Source organism: Chiloscyllium plagiosum, unplaced genomic scaffold (genome assembly GCF_037043375.1).
Source record: "Chiloscyllium plagiosum isolate Xiang-an unplaced genomic scaffold, Cpla_swu_hap1 HiC_scaffold_4, whole genome shotgun sequence".
Taxonomy (NCBI): domain Eukaryota; kingdom Metazoa; phylum Chordata; class Chondrichthyes; order Orectolobiformes; family Hemiscylliidae; genus Chiloscyllium; species Chiloscyllium plagiosum.
In genome coordinates, this window is record NW_028270142.1 from 21,700,843 (window position 1) to 21,718,834 (window position 17,992).

The 17,992-nt window shown below is 38.5% G+C and overlaps 1 protein-coding gene across 2 annotated transcripts in view; it reads right to left on the reverse strand.

Annotated features, from left to right (window-relative positions):
* The window catches only part of kcnv1 (potassium voltage-gated channel modifier subfamily V member 1), a 46,663-nt gene that overhangs the window by 27,570 nt on the left and 1,101 nt on the right, over window positions 1–17,992 (reverse strand). The window lies entirely within an intron of this gene.

Below are 17,992 nucleotides of genomic sequence, written 5' to 3' on the forward strand. Positions count from 1 at the left end.
AGCAAATACAACTGGGGACAAGAAATGATCATCCAGGACAATTCTATATGGTTGCAATGGTACAGATCCAAACCCCACCATGGAAAAGAGGAAATCCAGACCTGGAAGAATAAAAAATCTAGTGAGTGTCTCTCTTTAAGAGCATTATCACTTTAAGAAGGTACAGTTAATCAGTAGTTGAAGCACAATTACAACATAACCAGAGAAACAAAAGAGACCAGCACGACATCCAAAGACAGAATGTCAAAGACAGAAGCTAGTGTGCTCTTAGTCTGGTTTTCGCTTCATTGCTCGAACACAAAGGAATTACGGGTGTAGAGGTAGTAATCGTTGTAGGATATTTTCAATGAGCAGAGTGTAACCTTGAAATGAAAAAAAAGCGAACTAATTTTAGAAAAAGGCAGAGGCCTTCAAAGAATCCTTATAGAGTAGAAACAGGCCCTTCAGCCCATTGATTCCCAATAAAGAGCATCCCACCCTGAGCCACCCCCCCTTACCCTTTCCCTGTAACCCCACATTCCCATGGTTAATCCACATAATTTACACATCCCTGGACACAATGGGGAATTTAGTATGGCCAAACCACTTAATCGGCGCACCTTTGGACTGTGGGAGGAAACCAGAGCATCCGGAAGAAACCCAGCTGACACAGGGACAAATTGCAAACTTCACACCAAAGGATGGCATTAAACCCAGGTCCCTGGAGCTGTGAGGCAGCAATGCTAACCATTGAGTCATAGTGGAGGAGGCTCTGTAAGAAGTGATTGAAGGCTTTAGGATGTAAAATGAAGAAATCTAAAAAGGGAAAAGAGAAAGAATAACTTTATGAAAAATGGTGTGCAAAAGGGGAAGTCAAAGGAATGTAAAATGTGTTTCCTTCTTACATCAAGAATTGCCATTGGACATTAGCCTCCGATAGGTCTACCTGAAAGGAACAATGAAAGGACCAGAAAACTAATTTAGACCTTGGCTACAAAAACAAGACAACTTTAGAATTCATTAATAGTGAAGAGGAACGGTCAGGAAATGTTAGAGAGATTTAAAAAGACCAGGATACAATAATAAGTGATTTCCTTTGGCTAAATGCAAAGGACTTATATTTCAAAGCTTATGTAAATGAAACTATTTGCTAGATTAATGTGTGTAGGTTGGGAAAATGAACATTTCTCCTGGGGAGAATTTTCAGCAACCTCTTTTTTGGTTGCAGAACGTGGAATAAACCCAGAGGAAGCCACTAGCTATCATTTTGATCAGTAATAAAAGGTGAGCACAACTTGGAAAATATAGGAAAATCCAGTCAGCAGTGCAGAGACACCATATTACAAAGAAACATTTTTTAAAAAGCTTAAAAGCAGTAAATTACTACAGAATAATAATATGATCTAAAAAACTTTATTGAAGACTGTTGTAGAGTCACAGTAATATGGATTGAGCAAAGACTGACAAATAAAGGGAATGCTGCAGAGTCTAACAAACTCTACAGCAATTCTATTTCAAACAGCATTCATGAATAGAAGAATAAATGCTTCAGAAAAAGAAGAAAATTTGAAGCAGTCGCAACAATACACATTTAACAGAAATGGGATTAAATCAGCAAAAATGAGAAGAGTTCATACTCACCAGCAGATTGAAGGCCAGAGATTGCCAAAATAAAACACAAGGTGCAACTTCATAGAAGTGATAGCTCTTAAAATACAACAATACCCCAAAATCAAATATGACGCATAGATATGGCACACGGTTCCAGAATCATATGAAAGGAAGAGGTTGCTCACTAAAAAACCTTAATATGATTCAGAAATCTCCTTTACAGCAGAATAACCAAGGTATTTATAGGGGAAGTTGCTAATCCACTGATCATCTGGGATTCACAGAACTTGCTTAAGTTAAGCTGGGGGCAGCATGGTGGCTCAGGGGTTAGCACTACTGCCTCATTACTAGAGACCTGGGTTCGATTTCTGCCGTAGGCGTCTGTCTGCGTGGAGTTTGGACATTCTCCCCGTGTCTGTGTGGGTTTCCACCGGGTGCTCTGGTTACATCCCACAGCCCAAAGATGTGCAGGTCAGGTGAATTGGCCACATTAAATTGCCAATAGTGTTAGGTGCATTAGTCAGGGGGAAATGGGTCTAGGTGGGTTACTTTTTGGAGGGTCAGAGTTGATTGGTTGGGTCAAAGGGCCTGTTTCAATACTGTAGGTAATCTAATCTTAAATGAACATACTACTGAATTTAAGCTTGATAAGAGTGTGCTGGTATCATGGCTGAAGATGCAGAAGTTACAGAGATGTGACTACATGTTATATTATTGGTGAATAAGCACCAAATCGATCAACGGTGCTGGAAGAGAACAGCAATTCAGGCAGCATCCGACGAGCAGCAAAATCGACGTTTCGGGCAAAAGCCCTTCATCAGGAATCCGAAACGTCGATTTTGCTGCACGTTGGATGCTGCCTGAATTGCTGTATTCTTCCAGCACCACTGATCCAGAATCTGGTTTCCAGCATCTGCAGTCATTGTTTTTACCAATCGATCAACAACTACTATTGATTAGAAACGGAACTGGATTCGCCAGAGATACTGTGGTGACAGGAACAGGTCAGAGGTTAGGAATTCTACAGTGAGAACTCACCTCTTGACTCCATCTACGGGGCACACATCAAGAATGCAATGCAACATTCCCCACTTGCCTGGAGGAGGTAGCTCCAACTCTCCAGAAACTTGAGACTATGCATTACAAAGCAGGCCACAAAATCGGCACCGTCAGTTAGCTCAGTAGGTTTGCCAAACAGAATGGTGCCAACAGCATGGGTTCTGGCTTAGATTACAATGAAGGACTCTTCCACCCCCAACCTTTCCTCTCGCCTGAGGCGTGGCAACTCTCAGGTTAAACCACCACCAGCTGTGAGCAGACAAACCTGTACACTAGAGATTCATTTAAGAGTGGGTTTTGTTTGATGTCAATTTACAATTATTGTTGTTCAACAAATCTCTGCAGAGTTTCTTTGGATTGTTGGATATACCTGTATTGGCATTTTAAGTCGATGACTTCAATCTGGAGGCTGCAAGAATTGGATCTGACATTAATAGGGACTATGATTCAGATGGGAGGCTATGTACCTAACTGTGACTAAGAGGCTGTACACATAACACAGGCATAGGGTCCCTCACTGTTCCTTCTTGCAGTTTAGTTTCAGAACAGTCCAATTTTGCACACTGGCTGAAAATGGAAGAACGAAACACTTGCAGAACCTCAGTTGCATGTACTTATTATAGATCTGCCAACTTAAGACAAGCACGTTGATAATCAAGATGTATTAAATTTAAAGCCATGCTGAACAGAATCTCAGTGAGCAAACGGCATGAGAGAATCTCACACCAAATTCAGAAGGTGACCATCAACTTAGCAGTGCTACATATGGCGTGTGGGAAGTTGAAAATCTATCCCATCATTTTTGTTCATTCAATAACTTCGGCTTATAAGTAATTCCTTGTTATATTTTGTTTCTGCTTAATAAAATACGATGTACATTTTCACACTGTAGCACAAGGTCAATTAAGGAAATCTCTTCTTAGATGATGAAAGCACTTGAGGCATTAGTCAGTAGGAAAGAATAAATGTGTGTATCAAGATACTTTGTTGTAACAGGTCTCCAATCAGGTCTTGTCTGTGGCGTCCAAAATTAAAATTGCAATCCAAGCAGATAATACTTAATTGTAGTAATAAAAAAACGATTAAGCATAAACATTGTTATCTATGTGTTGAAATTACTTGAATGCTGTATTTAATGATTTAATGCATTTATCCAAAAAGGTCTTTGTCAGCAATTTTAAAGTAATTAGGTTAACTGCAGTGCCAAAATGGTTCACACACTTCTGCAAAATTTGTCAAAGTCAAAAGTCAGAACTTAATGATTTCCAGTCCAAGATATCTGCACTACTCAATAGGCATAATATTACTCAAAGATCAGCATTAAATCTCTAGGTATGCCTGTCTCATACAAAATCAGAACATGGGGATTCACAGTGTGGGTAGAATATTCCCAGTCTCAAAACAATTTGGGCATTGATGGAAGTGTTTGGAAATAGGATGAAATCAGCACTAAAGAGATGGTTGATGTTGAGAGCAGAAGTCCAATCCTTCAATAAAGTGTTGAACAGTGAGGCAAGAGTCCCTCACTAGTGAATAGCAAAATGCATTGTTGTTTCACCGCACCTCACGGATACTCAGTTTCCAATTCTCAATGACCAAATAGAAACCAGATGACCATATTTCTGATATGACAACTAAAATGGTACTTGGTGACTCTGGTTCACCGCTTGTTCCTTCTGGTTTCCATTTTGGATGGCAGTCATCTACACTTCAGGGAACAAACCCAAGGTGAAGTGACCACTTGCTCCTCCAACAATAGGCAGTGGCATCAGACACACTAACAGCAACCTTACATCTTTGATCTATTTCTAACATGGTTCTGAACATCCTTGTTGCAGTTTGGGGCACATTTCTTCTTTTTTAAAATATTCAGGCATGGGATGAGGGCAGCACGGGCGAGGCCAGCATTTATTGTCCGTCCCAAAGGGCAGTTAAGAGTCAACCACATTCCTGTGGGTCTGGAGTCACATGACCAGGTAAAGAGAGTAGTTTCCTTCCCTCAAAGGCATTAGTGAACTAGATGGGCTTTTCCGACAATGGATTCATGGTCATCATTAAATTCTTAATTTCAGATTTTTATTGAATTAAATAAAATTGAACTTTTATGGAGTTCAAATCCTGCTATGCTGTAATGTCCCCAGAACATTACTGGGGTCTCTGGATTAATAGTCTAGTGATAATACCACCAGGCCATCACCTCCAGTGCTACTTTAAGGTAATCAAGGGTTATGGGATAAAGACAGGTAAGTGGGGTTGAGAATTATCAAATCAGCCATAATCTTATTGAATGGGGGAGCAGGCGTGATGGGCCAAATGGCCTACTTCTGTTCTTATGTCTCAAATGTTTGAAAAAACCAGATAAGAGCTGTTTGCAGATAGATCAGCTGATCCATCAGAACCAGCAGCTGTCACTCAAATCTGAGAAAGACTGAAAAGTAGCATGAAGCAGATAAAGTACTTAACCTATTCCAGTTTCAGAATTCACCTGAGAATAAACCTCCTAGATTATAATATACATTTCAACTTGCTACGAACCCTTTGCTTTGCTGAGTTACTTGTAAAGGTGCCCATCATTAACTGCATTTAGTGTGTGCGTAATCGTGCACGTGAGAGACTGTGTGCTGTTGTATTAATTCTGGGTAAATGTGAGAGAATAAATAATGTTTTTAATTTTAAATAGCATCCTGCCTTATTACTTGTTTGGATTGGATTGCACATTCCAGGGGTAAGAAAAGCCATTTCTTTCTGATTATGGGCAGTAAGAGAGTACAGAAATTCTATCCATGACAGAAGGCTTGGAATTAATGGAGAATTAGTATTTTGCAAAATGTGAATCTCCCTAGTTCCATTGACACCACATTTGAGCTCTTTATCATTACCCCTGAATTAGAATATGGTGAACTGCCTTTTGTCTGGGCAAAGAATAAAGCATCTCGAGATACCTCTCAAAGTTGGAACTGATAAAGTAGCACCGTTCTTTCATTTCTTACAATTTGTAAAAATCACAGAATGATTGACCCATCTCTATCTGTTATAACTTCAGCCTAGGTTTGTTTAGATGTAACCATATTAAAAACTACGCATTCCCCTTAATTATGTTAAATTGCCAGCCATTCACATCATTCTTGTACCGATATGTAGTGATTTCACCCAAGACAACTCTTTGATCAAACACTTAATGATGTGCAATATAGGTTCCAAAATAAACACATTGATAACAAGCTGAATATTGTGACCCTCTAGTGGCACAGCAGTCGTGTCTCCACCCCTGAACTAGGAGGTGCAGGTTCAAATCCCAGTTGTGTGTAATAATATCTCTGAACAGGTTGATTAGCAAAATAGGCATCTGGTGTACTGTGTTATTTTTTGGGGGGGGCACAAGCTGCATTCTCAAATTGGTATCTTTGGCACATCAGACTACGAAGTATAATATGTGAAGCTTGAAGAAATAATTAATAGTAATCAATTTTACTGCTTGTGTACTGTGGTTTTTTAGATTACTTACAGTGTGGAAACAGGCCCTTCGGCCCAACAAGTCCACACCGACCCACGACCCAGCACCCCCCCCCCTTCATTTACCCCTTCACCTAACACTACGGGCAATTTAGCATGGCCAATTCATCTAACCTGCACATTTTTTGGATTGTGGGAGGAAACCGGAGCACCCGGAGGAAACCCACGGAGACACGGGGAGAATGTGCAAACTCCACACAGAGAGTCGCCTGAGGCGGGAATTGAACCTGGGTCTCTGGCACTGTGAGGCAGCAGTGCTAACCACTGAGCCACCGTTCCGCCCATGGTGGTCTTTAAGAAAGAACTCAATAAGCATATCTATCATAGAAAAAAAATGCTGTTCATGACCAAAGTACAAATTATGTATATATAATGTTGCTCAAGGGTCAGGCATGGATCCATGTCTGATGATGGTCCATCCTGTTATGCACAGCATAAGTTATTCCCTTGATTTGCGGTTAAGAAAATGTAGATTTTCTGCTATCAGCACAATTTATTTATTTTTTGCCAATTTGTTGGTGTACAGTTAGCTGCCACAAGGTTTGACTGCTCCTCATTTTGCACAGATCATTCACTTGATAATGTTCATATATGCCTCTGTAGCATTGCCATCTCAAAGGGTGCAAGCTGAATAGTCAATACAGAAACTATGGTCACTGTATCCAAATTAAAGGGATCAACACTTTAAAAAAAATGAAGTATGAAATAAAGGAAAATATTCAACTTCATTAAGTTACATAATCAATTTTAAGTCAGTAACACAAATAGCAAAGGAGAATGCCTGTAAGACCTGAAACACATGAACAGATTACAGGATAATTCAAGTATGACAAAGCAATATGCTGATTAGGAAAGCTCACAATTTGATCTAATCTGTGCAAAATTAACCATATCCTAGGCAGAACAGGAATCATATTATAATTTCATGCTCCCTGGTTTTGGGACAATAATAAAGTTGTCAAGATTTCCATTTCTGATCTCTTGTCCAACTGCTGCAAAGTATAGTGATGAAAATAATTATGGGTGGCATTTTTCCTATTGATAATTTTCGCAGAAAAGAATCTAGTATGAGAATTAAGATTTCCCATTGAGTTTTTTTAAAAAAGTATTATTGGCAGAAGGATTTTCATCCTTGAAGTATTGTCAGTAGTAATTACATATCTAACATTACACATTTTAAAATATCCCTTTTGAAGAGCACTGTAATCATTCATTTGCTGCACCGTAATTAGAACAGATGTGCTATTATACACTAATATCATCCCCTTCCTGCAAGGCTAATCTTAAGCAAGCCCCTGGAAAGTCTCCCCTTTAACAGATGTCTAATTACTTCTTCAACTGCCAGCAGCTAAAGTCAATAGTTAATTTTCATGCCATATATTTCTGTTATCTTCTAAATTCTCAAGTTTCTTTCAGCATAAAATTATTTAATCCAGAGGACAACTAGAACTTGCTTCTGAACTATCAAACTTGTCAGATTCATAATTTTGTTCAGCACCATTAGCCAGTCTTCTGTTCTTCCATTTTAATGTTGACCAATTTTTGCTTAAAGTTTAGAAAGCTGTTAGGGCCTGCAGTTATAATTAAGTTATTAGTGTATGAGATGATTTCCTTGATTTGGTCACACACATCCTTAGGAAAAAAGAACACAAGTCTTTCTTACTACGAGCAATAAGTGAGTACATACATTGTGACGGAAGGCTTGCAGTTAATTGAAAATTAGTATGCATCAAACTGTGAATCTCTCCAGTTCTACTCTTCTTTTGCTCTTCTTTTCATCATCTCTGAACCAGAATGTGTGCTTTGAACTGCCTTACATAGATAGGAAAACAATGAATCTCTTTAGCTGTTCTTCAACATTAACATCAATAACTTAGATGGAATACTTCATATATATGTAATGTTAAAGCTACTTGCACTAATGCAAGTAATATCAAAAGACAGACTGATATGTCAAAGTACAAATGAAGTGGTCAAATTATTCTCTTTCTCATGTGTTATAAATGTTGAACTGGGTATGAAGGTCTATCACGTCTCAAAAGGAACATAGCTATAAACAGTTTTGAATTTTTTAACTTGCATTTTATTGTATGGGTGAGAAACTTCAAGAGGAGGGCAGCATGGTGGCTCAGTGGTTAGTACTGCTGCCTCACAGCACCACGGTCCCAGGTTTGATTCCAGCCTCGGGTGACTGTCTGTGTGGAGTTTGCACATTCCCCCTGTGTCTGTGTGGGTTTCCTCCCACAGTCCAAAGATGTACATGTTAGGTGAATTGGCCATGCTAAATTGCCCATTGTGCTGGGTGCATTAGTCAGAGGGAAATGGGTCTGGGTGGGTTACTCTTTGGAGGGCGGTGTGGATTGGTTGGGCCGAAGGGCCTGTTTCTGCACGGTAAGGAATCTAACCATTAACCACTAATTTTGGATGGATTTACAGGAATACCTTGAAACTAATTCTGAAATATTTGTTGTTCTATATATTTCCCCTGCATATTCAGACATTTAAAAAAAAATTTTGGATTCAACTCTAGACATATATTCTCATGATTGTCTCTGTTTAATGTAAGAAAAGACAATTGTAAAATGTTCATTAGAATTACAGTATCTCCTACTCATACTAATTCTAGTATGAATGCATAGCGTGAGTTACAAATGTTTCAACTTAATATATTTTGATATTATAATGTGTCAACTATATCAACAACAAATATTGTGGATCAGGTCCAAAGGCTAAGTTATAACATCCATTTTATATTATCTGTGCATATAACGATTAAATGCTATATTTTCTTTCTACAATGCAGAACTTCATGCAATGAGTACATACTGGGAAGTTGTATTATGTAACTAGTTGAACAGGTGGACACAAAGGCAAGGTGGTTTTTACTCTGGGCTAGTAACCCAGGAAGCTGCAGCCATGAACCATGATGCTCTGAAGGCAAAATGTTTTCAAATGTCACTGTTGATAAATTAAACTAGCCTGCACAGACTGCAAATCCTTCGCAGTCCAAGAGGATCTGTAAAACAATGACCTTATTTGGTTGCTGTAAATTAAACTTCTTGTGAGCTGGGAGCAGAGTGTATTTTTCACGGCTTCAGCATTGAGCGAACTGACAGTCTACACTCTCAGAAAGCAATATGCATGGAGGAGTGTATGGGGCAGCATTTTAATTAGATGTATGCTAGGGTAAAATTGTTGGTAGTGGGACTAGTACTTGGCTAGTTTGCTAGAGATTTGGTCTCCTAAATGGTTTCCAACCACAGGGCCAGCCTCTGAGGAGCTTCAGCAGAATTACTGGGAGAGCTGGTCACTTGGAGGAAAGCAGGGATCCTGTACAAGTCAGATTAAAAAGATTTCAAAAAAATCAAATTCACAAGCAGAGGGTCAGAAGTGAAATCTCTCCCAGGATGATGCTGGAACTGCATCAGGAAACTGATCCAACCCAATTTCCTGCAGGTATAGCCCATGAATCCCAGCCAAATTCTTAGGATCATGGTAAAATTCAGACCTATTTCTAAGGAGTATAGTCTTAAAATAGGAATTCAGTCTTTCAGGAGTTAAATTAGGAAACACCTTTTCACGCAAAGGGTGGTAGCAATAGACAATAAATCAATTGTCAAAGTGAAAACTGAAATGTATTTTAACCAATGGTATTAAGCGACATGGAGTAATGCTGCCCCATACACTCCTCCATGCATATTGCTCTCTGAGAGTATAGACTGTCAGTTCGCTCCATGCTGAACACGTGAAAAATACGCGGAGTTCAACTGCAGATCAACCATGATCCTACTGAATGTTGAAACAGACTTTGATCGGATAAATGACCCAATTCTTTTCTTATGTTCCAAAGTTCCAATGTAACAGCATAAAACAAACATTAAATCTGTAACTAAATAAAATGCATTCTCAAAACTGTTAGTCGAACACTTTACATGCAGCATATTCATGAGTAATATACAGAAATATAATTTAAACTGGGCAATAATTCATCTCTTTGGAAAAGGGTTCTTCATCCAAAACTAAAAAAAAGTGTAAGAACCACAGAATGAGGTAAATCAGTAATAAAAATAGTATCAGTAATGATGAGGATTAAATGACCAGATTACTGCAAAATCCCTCTTGTTGGCTAATATCTAATTCAGCGAAGGTTTACTAAATTAATACCTGGAATGAGCAGATTGTTTTACGACAAGTGGTTAAACAGACTGGGTCTGCATCTGCTAGAGTTTAGAAAACTATGAGGTGGTGTAGTTGTAATGTGTAAAGGTCCGGAGGTGTTTTGATGAGGTGGATATTAAAAAGATATCTTTTCTTGTAGAACTAAGTGTCATTATTGAAAAATAAAGGGGTTGTCCATTTGTGATAGATATGAGGATTGATCCGGTGTCTTTGGAACTCTTTTCCACACAAAAAAAAAAGAGAGCAGACTTGGAATATCTTTAAGGCAGATGTATCTTGACAAGCAAGAGAAGAAAAAAAAAGTTTTTGGAATATTCAGGGGTAATGTGGAGGAATCTCAAATCAGCATGACTTTATGAAATGTGGAAACAAGTGACATTCTCCTGCCTCCAGAGTGAATATTTGTATATCAGACAGGGAAATCTGGCATCCTTATGGAGTTGATGCATTTGATTCCAAACTCACTTTAATACAAAGTTAAAAGTCACACAACACCAGGTTATAGTTGCAACCACCTGGTGACGGAGCTGCGCTCCGAAAGCTAGTGCTTCCAAATAAACTTGTTGCACAATAACCTGGTGTTGTGTGATTTTTGACTTTGTACACCCCAGTCCAACACCAGCATCTCCAAATCACAATAATACATGTTTTCTTTTTAACAGTCCTCTGAAACAAGATGGTCAGATGTATTTAAATTGATGAACAGCAAGTGAATTAATTCATTTAGCAATGATTAATTTATAATGTACAATAAATGCTGGCATTACCAACAACATTCACATCCCAAGAATAAATAGCAATTAAAAAGAAGAACTAGGGTATGTTCACCTTAATATTTAAAGTTCCAACCTGTATTCCTGTTATAAAATGTTCTGTCGGGAACACAATATCATAAGTACTGCTCTGTAAGAATTCAAATAAAATCTAGAATGAAAAGAAAATCCAGTACATAGACTAGCCAAATGATTTTCAATGAATTAACTGGGAAGTAACTTCCAGTTACACATAACAACCTAAACCGCTTTAAGATTAACACATTATTTCCAATTCCTCTCATCTGACATTAGAAAAATCTTTTAACAACTAGAGATTTAGGCTTTGTAATTCTCACCCAAAATCTTTCATTTTGCTTTTTCTCTTCTTCTTTCATAATTACACTTATTTTATAGTTCTTTTACATTTAGTCTCGAAGGCCATTGCTTCCGTGAAAACTTCTACATTCTGCTCAGTAGCATTAATACATGCTCTGAAATGTTTCTCGATCAGATGAAATGTTATACAAGATGCTATCATTTGGCAGCAGCAAGGTTGCCCATTTATCTTAGCTTAACATGTCACCAAAATCTGACCACTAACCTGTCAAGACCGCAGACATTGTAGCCCAAGGTCCCCATATTAAATGAAGGTACACACATATTTGTACCACTAGACTTTTGCTCATTCCAATAGCAATGGAGAACTGGCATCAGGAACAAGGCTGACAACCTGGGAGTCTAGGATCAAAAATATGCACGTGAAATAGATACATGAAGATCACTGGACATCGGATTTGTGACAGACGTGCTTGTGGGTAGTGGTTTGAGAGAAAGGAGTTCCGGATACCCTCTACTCACCCCAAATGGGGAAGGTGCCTAAAAAGAGGTACTGAAACAAGAGGCTGTTCTTTCTGGGAAGAATATCTTGCTGGGTCATTAACTTCATTGCTAAAGAAAGTTATAAAATTTTCCAACTGGGAATGTTAGAGTACTAATGGAAAATTTCATGGGTGATCATTCAGAAAGAAGAATTACAATCAAAGGCATGTAAGTGAGTCAGGACACTGAGTCAACATCATTGCCCTCAGTGAGATCCACTTTCTTGGGAAGGGGAAGTTAAAGGAATGAGCAGGGGGATACACATACTACTGGAAAGATACGACTGACATCATGCTCATAAGGGTAGGATCTTAGAGGAACTGCCTAAACATACTCGTTGTGTAAATGACAGGCTCATGACATTACTTCTCCAGCTCAGTTGTAATCAATACACCACCCAGTCATCAAATGCTTCTGCCTAATCATTGACCAGATGGGGATGTCAAGGAAAAAATGTTTTTATTTCATGAACTCTTCACTTGCATCCCAACAAAAAGACAACAAGAAATCATGCACCTCAAGGACTTCAATGCCAGAGTTAGCCTTGACTCCAATCTCTAGAGATGAATGACTGGGAAAAATGGCAGGGAAAAGTCAATGCAAATAGTGTCTTCTTGTTGACAAAGTATGCTTAGCACGGTCACATTGTAACAAACATTGTCTTCTAGTAGAAGGACAAATATAAAAACTACAGGGAGGAATCCAGGATCAAAGCACCAGTTCCGTCTTGATCATTTCAATAATTTGAGTTTGACTCAAAGATCTAAACGATAGCTCTCTCTCTCTCTCTCTCTCTCTATCCATATGGGGGTTGATGCCTAGTGGATGATATTGGCTTGTTCAACTGGCATTGAACATCACAAGTGTGGTGCTGGAAAAGCACAGCACATCAGGCAGCATCCGAGCAGGAAAATCTACATTTCGGGCAGAAGCCTGAAATGTCAATTTCCTGCTCCTCGGATGCTACCTGACCTGCTGTGCTTTTCCAGCACCACACTTTCAGCTCTAATCTCCAGCATCCGCAGTTCTCACTTTTGCCTGGTACTGAACGTCCGTCAAGCATAAGAAATCACAAGAACCAAAAGGTCCAAAAGGCAAAATATCAATGCCTCAGCCCTAAATCAGTCAAGAGAGCAAATCAAGGTTGATGTTTAAAACAATCCTGGAACATAAGAGACAAATGATTGGAAGAAATTGAATGGCAGAAGGATGGTCATGGCATGTGAAGCTCTTTTGAAGCTGCTAGGCCATTGCCAAATGAACAAAATCCCCATTACTTTCAGGATTTTTTTTTCTTCTTAATGCCATCAGTCAAAACTAGAAAGAATATTTTCAACAACTCCTGAACCTTGATTCCCCAGTGAGAGTTCACACTTCCGCGCAAACCCCCAAGTTCACAGTGGTAGAATCCTTTATCAAAACACTATTGACGAGAGAGCTACAGCAAGATATCCAATTGGTGAAAGATAACAAAGCCTGTCTTTGTTATTTCAAAACTGCTGGATCTTTGCTCATATTAAAGATTACATGCACTTATCCTACAAGTTTCAGAGGAAAAATAACGACCCACCTCACCACCTGCTGAATTCAGGACTGCAACAATCTTCCAGATGGGAGATAAAACATGCCGGGGAAACTATTGACAATTGCTCTTTTGCCCACAACAGGAAAAACAGTAACACACATCACCTACTTCTTTTGGTGAGAACATCCACCAGAGACAAAGTGTAGCTTTAGACCTTTCCAGAGGGACAATTCACATAAGTTTTTGTTTCCATATAAATCAAAGAAAATTTTCAAGTCCAATTCTAGAAGACTTCCATCAACCTGCCCAATTCTGTGAATTGTTCTCCAGAGATTTGAATGCCTAAAGAAACTTTATTACAATCCTCAAACTACTTGATGTTGACACGATTAATTATCTTGAATGCGAAATCTGAATATGTGGACTGGTGTCAAGCAAAGTTATGTGATCGCCCTATTATTTATAAAATTTACCTGAAAGTGGAATTCACCTCAAAGATGAACTCAGGTATGAGTATCAAATGCCACCTAAGTGGAAGACTCTTTAATGCTAGTCCATTTAAAAGAAGGCAACCAATATTTAGCGCAGCACGGTGGCTCACAGTGCCAGGGACCTGGGTTCAAATCCAGCTTTGGCCTGTGGAGTTTGTACACTCTCCCTGTATCTGTGTGGGTTTCCTCAGGTGCTCTGGTTTCCTCCTACAGATTACAGGTTAGGTGAATTGACCATGTTCAATTGCCCATAGTGTTCAGGGATATATAGTTAGTGCATTAGTCAGGTCTACATATAAGGGAGGGGGAATGGATGTGGGTGGGTAACTCTTCGGAGAGTAGTGTGGACTTGTTGGACTGAAGGACCTGTTTCCACACTGTAGGAATTCTATGACACGCTTATGCAGATGACTTTAGTATCACTACCCATTCTGGACTAGACAAATGTGCAAGCCACTCACAGTAAATATGGATTATCAACTTTTGACTTCCATCATCTAATTTTAATGCCTGGGGCCTTTCATGAGCTTTTTTGTAGAAAGGAAATGCACTCACCCAAGATGACCACAGTGATCACCATGCAAAATGGTTGAGCCAGTTCATAAAATCATCAATAAACAAGATGCAGGCTGAACTGAAACAAGTCATTCAAATTTATGTCTTCTGTTTAATTTATACATTTCTAAACATTTCACATAACTGGCTGAAAGTCACCAGCAGATTATCAAAAGTTGCAAATGAAAATAACGAAGCCAGCGTGTGGAATACGCAAAATTACTGAATTTCACACAAAATCTTTTTTAGCAGAGAGAGGACAATAGATTCATAGCTGTTAGTGGGAAAGACTTGCTCTCTCCCTCTCTGTTTAGGAGATACTCTTAAAAGAACAGCATCCGGTTACACAGCAAATTGAGGTAACATCCATTCACCAAGAACCCAAAAATATCTACAAATCTTTGCCACTGCTGAGGATAAGAAACAACTAAACAAGTTTGGTCTCACGTTAAAATCTTACACTTCAAGTACTCAAAGAATTGGTTTTAAAACTGCTTATTCTTTTTCATTTTCTTTTTTGTACTTGATAATCTCCCATGTAAAAAAAAACTGTTGTATGACTGACACTGTATCTTATGATTTTTCTCACAGTCAGAAAGTAATAAAATTCATCTTTCCTTACTCAAGATGATCTTGTAATTAGCTTCTAAGAATGTAACTAATGCTATGATTTAATAGAAATCCAATGTGGCTCTGCGCTAAAAAGATTTAAAATCTTTGTTGCAGCCACTGAAGAAGGTTAAAAAGAGGGGTGAGACTGATAGTACAGCAAACTTTGTTTTAACTGGCACCTATGGGACCAGGAGTACACCAATTGACCAAGAGGTCTGCACTGATTAATTAATGTTAAAACATGCACAAGGTAATAGCAATGTAATGCAAAGGGTATGCATCAACAAAAATTATATAAAACTGAAATACCAGATGTTAACCATATTATCGCGATCTTTGTGATGTCAATGTATTCAGTTGAGGGGGAGAGTGAGAAGATTGTCTGTTGGTAAGTTTTATTTCAGTTATTATTGAAGTGATTAATGCTGTAAGTATAATACTTATGTTTATACTCCCCGCATTACATTTCTATTACTTAATGTGTGTTTTTATTGATTGATGTGGACCCATTGATCAACCGGTACACTCCTGGTTCCATTGGTGCTGGTTAGTGAAAGGCTTGCTGAAGTTTTAGGGGTTAATTGACATTACAAAATAAGCTCTGCCCATCAGGATATAACATACTTATCCTGGGAGGAGCTAACAAGTTCTGCGTGTGTCCTAAGAGTTCTGTGTATGTTCTTGTGGTTCCAGCAGATAAAATATGCTCAAATGCAGCAGTGGGGTCATCCATCTTCTGATATTCCAAAAGGGAATCCTAATCGCAAGATTTCCATTTTCTTTCCTTTTCTGCTACATAATTAAGATGTTTTATCTCAAAGTATGATGCAGATTGATGAACAAATTGTTGCCATTTTGGAAGATTCATAGCAACCTCCTCCAAGTCATGTTTGCCAATCCCTCTACACTTCAAGAGAGTTTGAGGGGAAGAGTTTTTTGTAATGGTTTTTTTTAAAAAAACCTTCCCTTGAACACTGGCCATTCATCTCTTTGCAGTTCATTGTAACTATTGATTTTCCCTATTCTGCACGAGACTTGCCTTATGCTTGAATGTTGCCAAAACAAAATTCATCAACCCAGAACTGGGTCAGTCAGATAATCCACCTCCCATATACATTGAAGGAGACACTCTGGATTGTATTGAGCACTTTCCATGTCTTGGTAGCCACATCTCACAAATGGTTACCAATTGATGATAATCTCAACACCGGATCCGCTGTGCCAGCTCAGTCTTCTATAATCTATAGCACTGAGTATTTGGCATAGCTCCGCAAGTCAATTAAAGTCCAGAGGTACCGAGCCATTGTCATCACAATACTCCTGTAAGGTAGTGAGACCAGGGCTGTGTACCAAAGACGCATAAGATTGCAAGAGAAATTTCACCTGCAATAACTCCACTGCTTTCTTCTGATTCAATGGGAGAACCATCAAATTAATGTCACTACATTTTTTTGAAGCTAGCTCTGCAAATATTCAGACAAAATACCTAAAACACAATGACAATGGAGTGGACATTACACCCAGAGGGCTGAAAAAACAAAAACAAACATTTTCGCCATTAGATCCTAACTTCTCAACTCTAAATTGACTTGGAAACAATGTTTTAGCCAATGGACAGGATCACCACTTGTGAAAGAATTCAGCCTAAATCTCTAAATGGAGTAGAGGAGCAGAGAAATCTTGCGATATGGAAAAAGATACACAAAAAACACTAAAACGTAACAAGTTAATAAGTGAAACACACTAAATTCTAAAAGGACAGATTGAATGCAAAGGAATTATGTTAATGTGTTACAGACCATAAACTGACTGCGCAGAGTACTGACAGAAGTTATGGTTTCTATGATAAAAACAAACAGATAGGTGCAAAAATGACTTAAGAAAATTATAAAGTAAAAGATAGCAATTTTTTAAAAAATCCTTTTAAAAATCAATCAATCAATCAATCAATCAATCTGTTCAGAGATGATATTACACACGTCTGGAGTGTGTAGAACTTGAACCTGGCCTTCCTGGTCCGGGGAGTAGGGACAATACCACTACACCACAAGAGGGGTTCCAAAAGGTTTTGCAATTATATAATGGCTTGCATGACCACCAGATATTTCAACGTGTCTTACAGCTAGTGAAGTTGTTTTGAAATGTAATGAAACTGATGCAACTTTTGTAATGTAGGAAACTAGAAATGAGATATCGTCCTGACCTTCGAAACGAGAACACTGATAGAGATATTTAAGCTGATGAAAAGGTTTAAGAAGGTAGACTTAGAGATGACAACATTAACTGTGGTGGGAGTCCAAATCTAGGGTCTGTAAATCTAACATTGGATTTATTAGTAGCAACAGGAAACGTCTTTACCCAGAGAATGACTAGAATGTGGATTGTGTGATAACAAGGAATAACTAATGTAACTATTATTGGTACAATTAAAGAAACAGGTAGACAAAACACATGAGGGAGAAAGGAGTGGAAGGCTGAGAAGATTCAATGAACAAGGCTGTAAGATTGTGTGGAACCAAAACACTGGCATGTATGAAGCTAAATGAAAATGGTCTGTCACAATTCTTAATTTCAAGGATAATATCCCTGTTTAACAGGATTTTAAAGCACGTTTAATTTTGAGTGGCAAAACTTGTTCCACAATCCTGTCAGTTCACTCACTGGGACAATATTAGCAGCAAGCTCTAAAATCTACTTAACATGGATTTTCTTTGCTGGAATTTTCTTCACATCACTTATTCGAGTACATTTTGGAGCAAGTTAGAGATGGCATTTTGACACAGTTCGGTGTCATCATTTTATCACGTGCGTTTACAAATTGGTCCTGGTCGTAA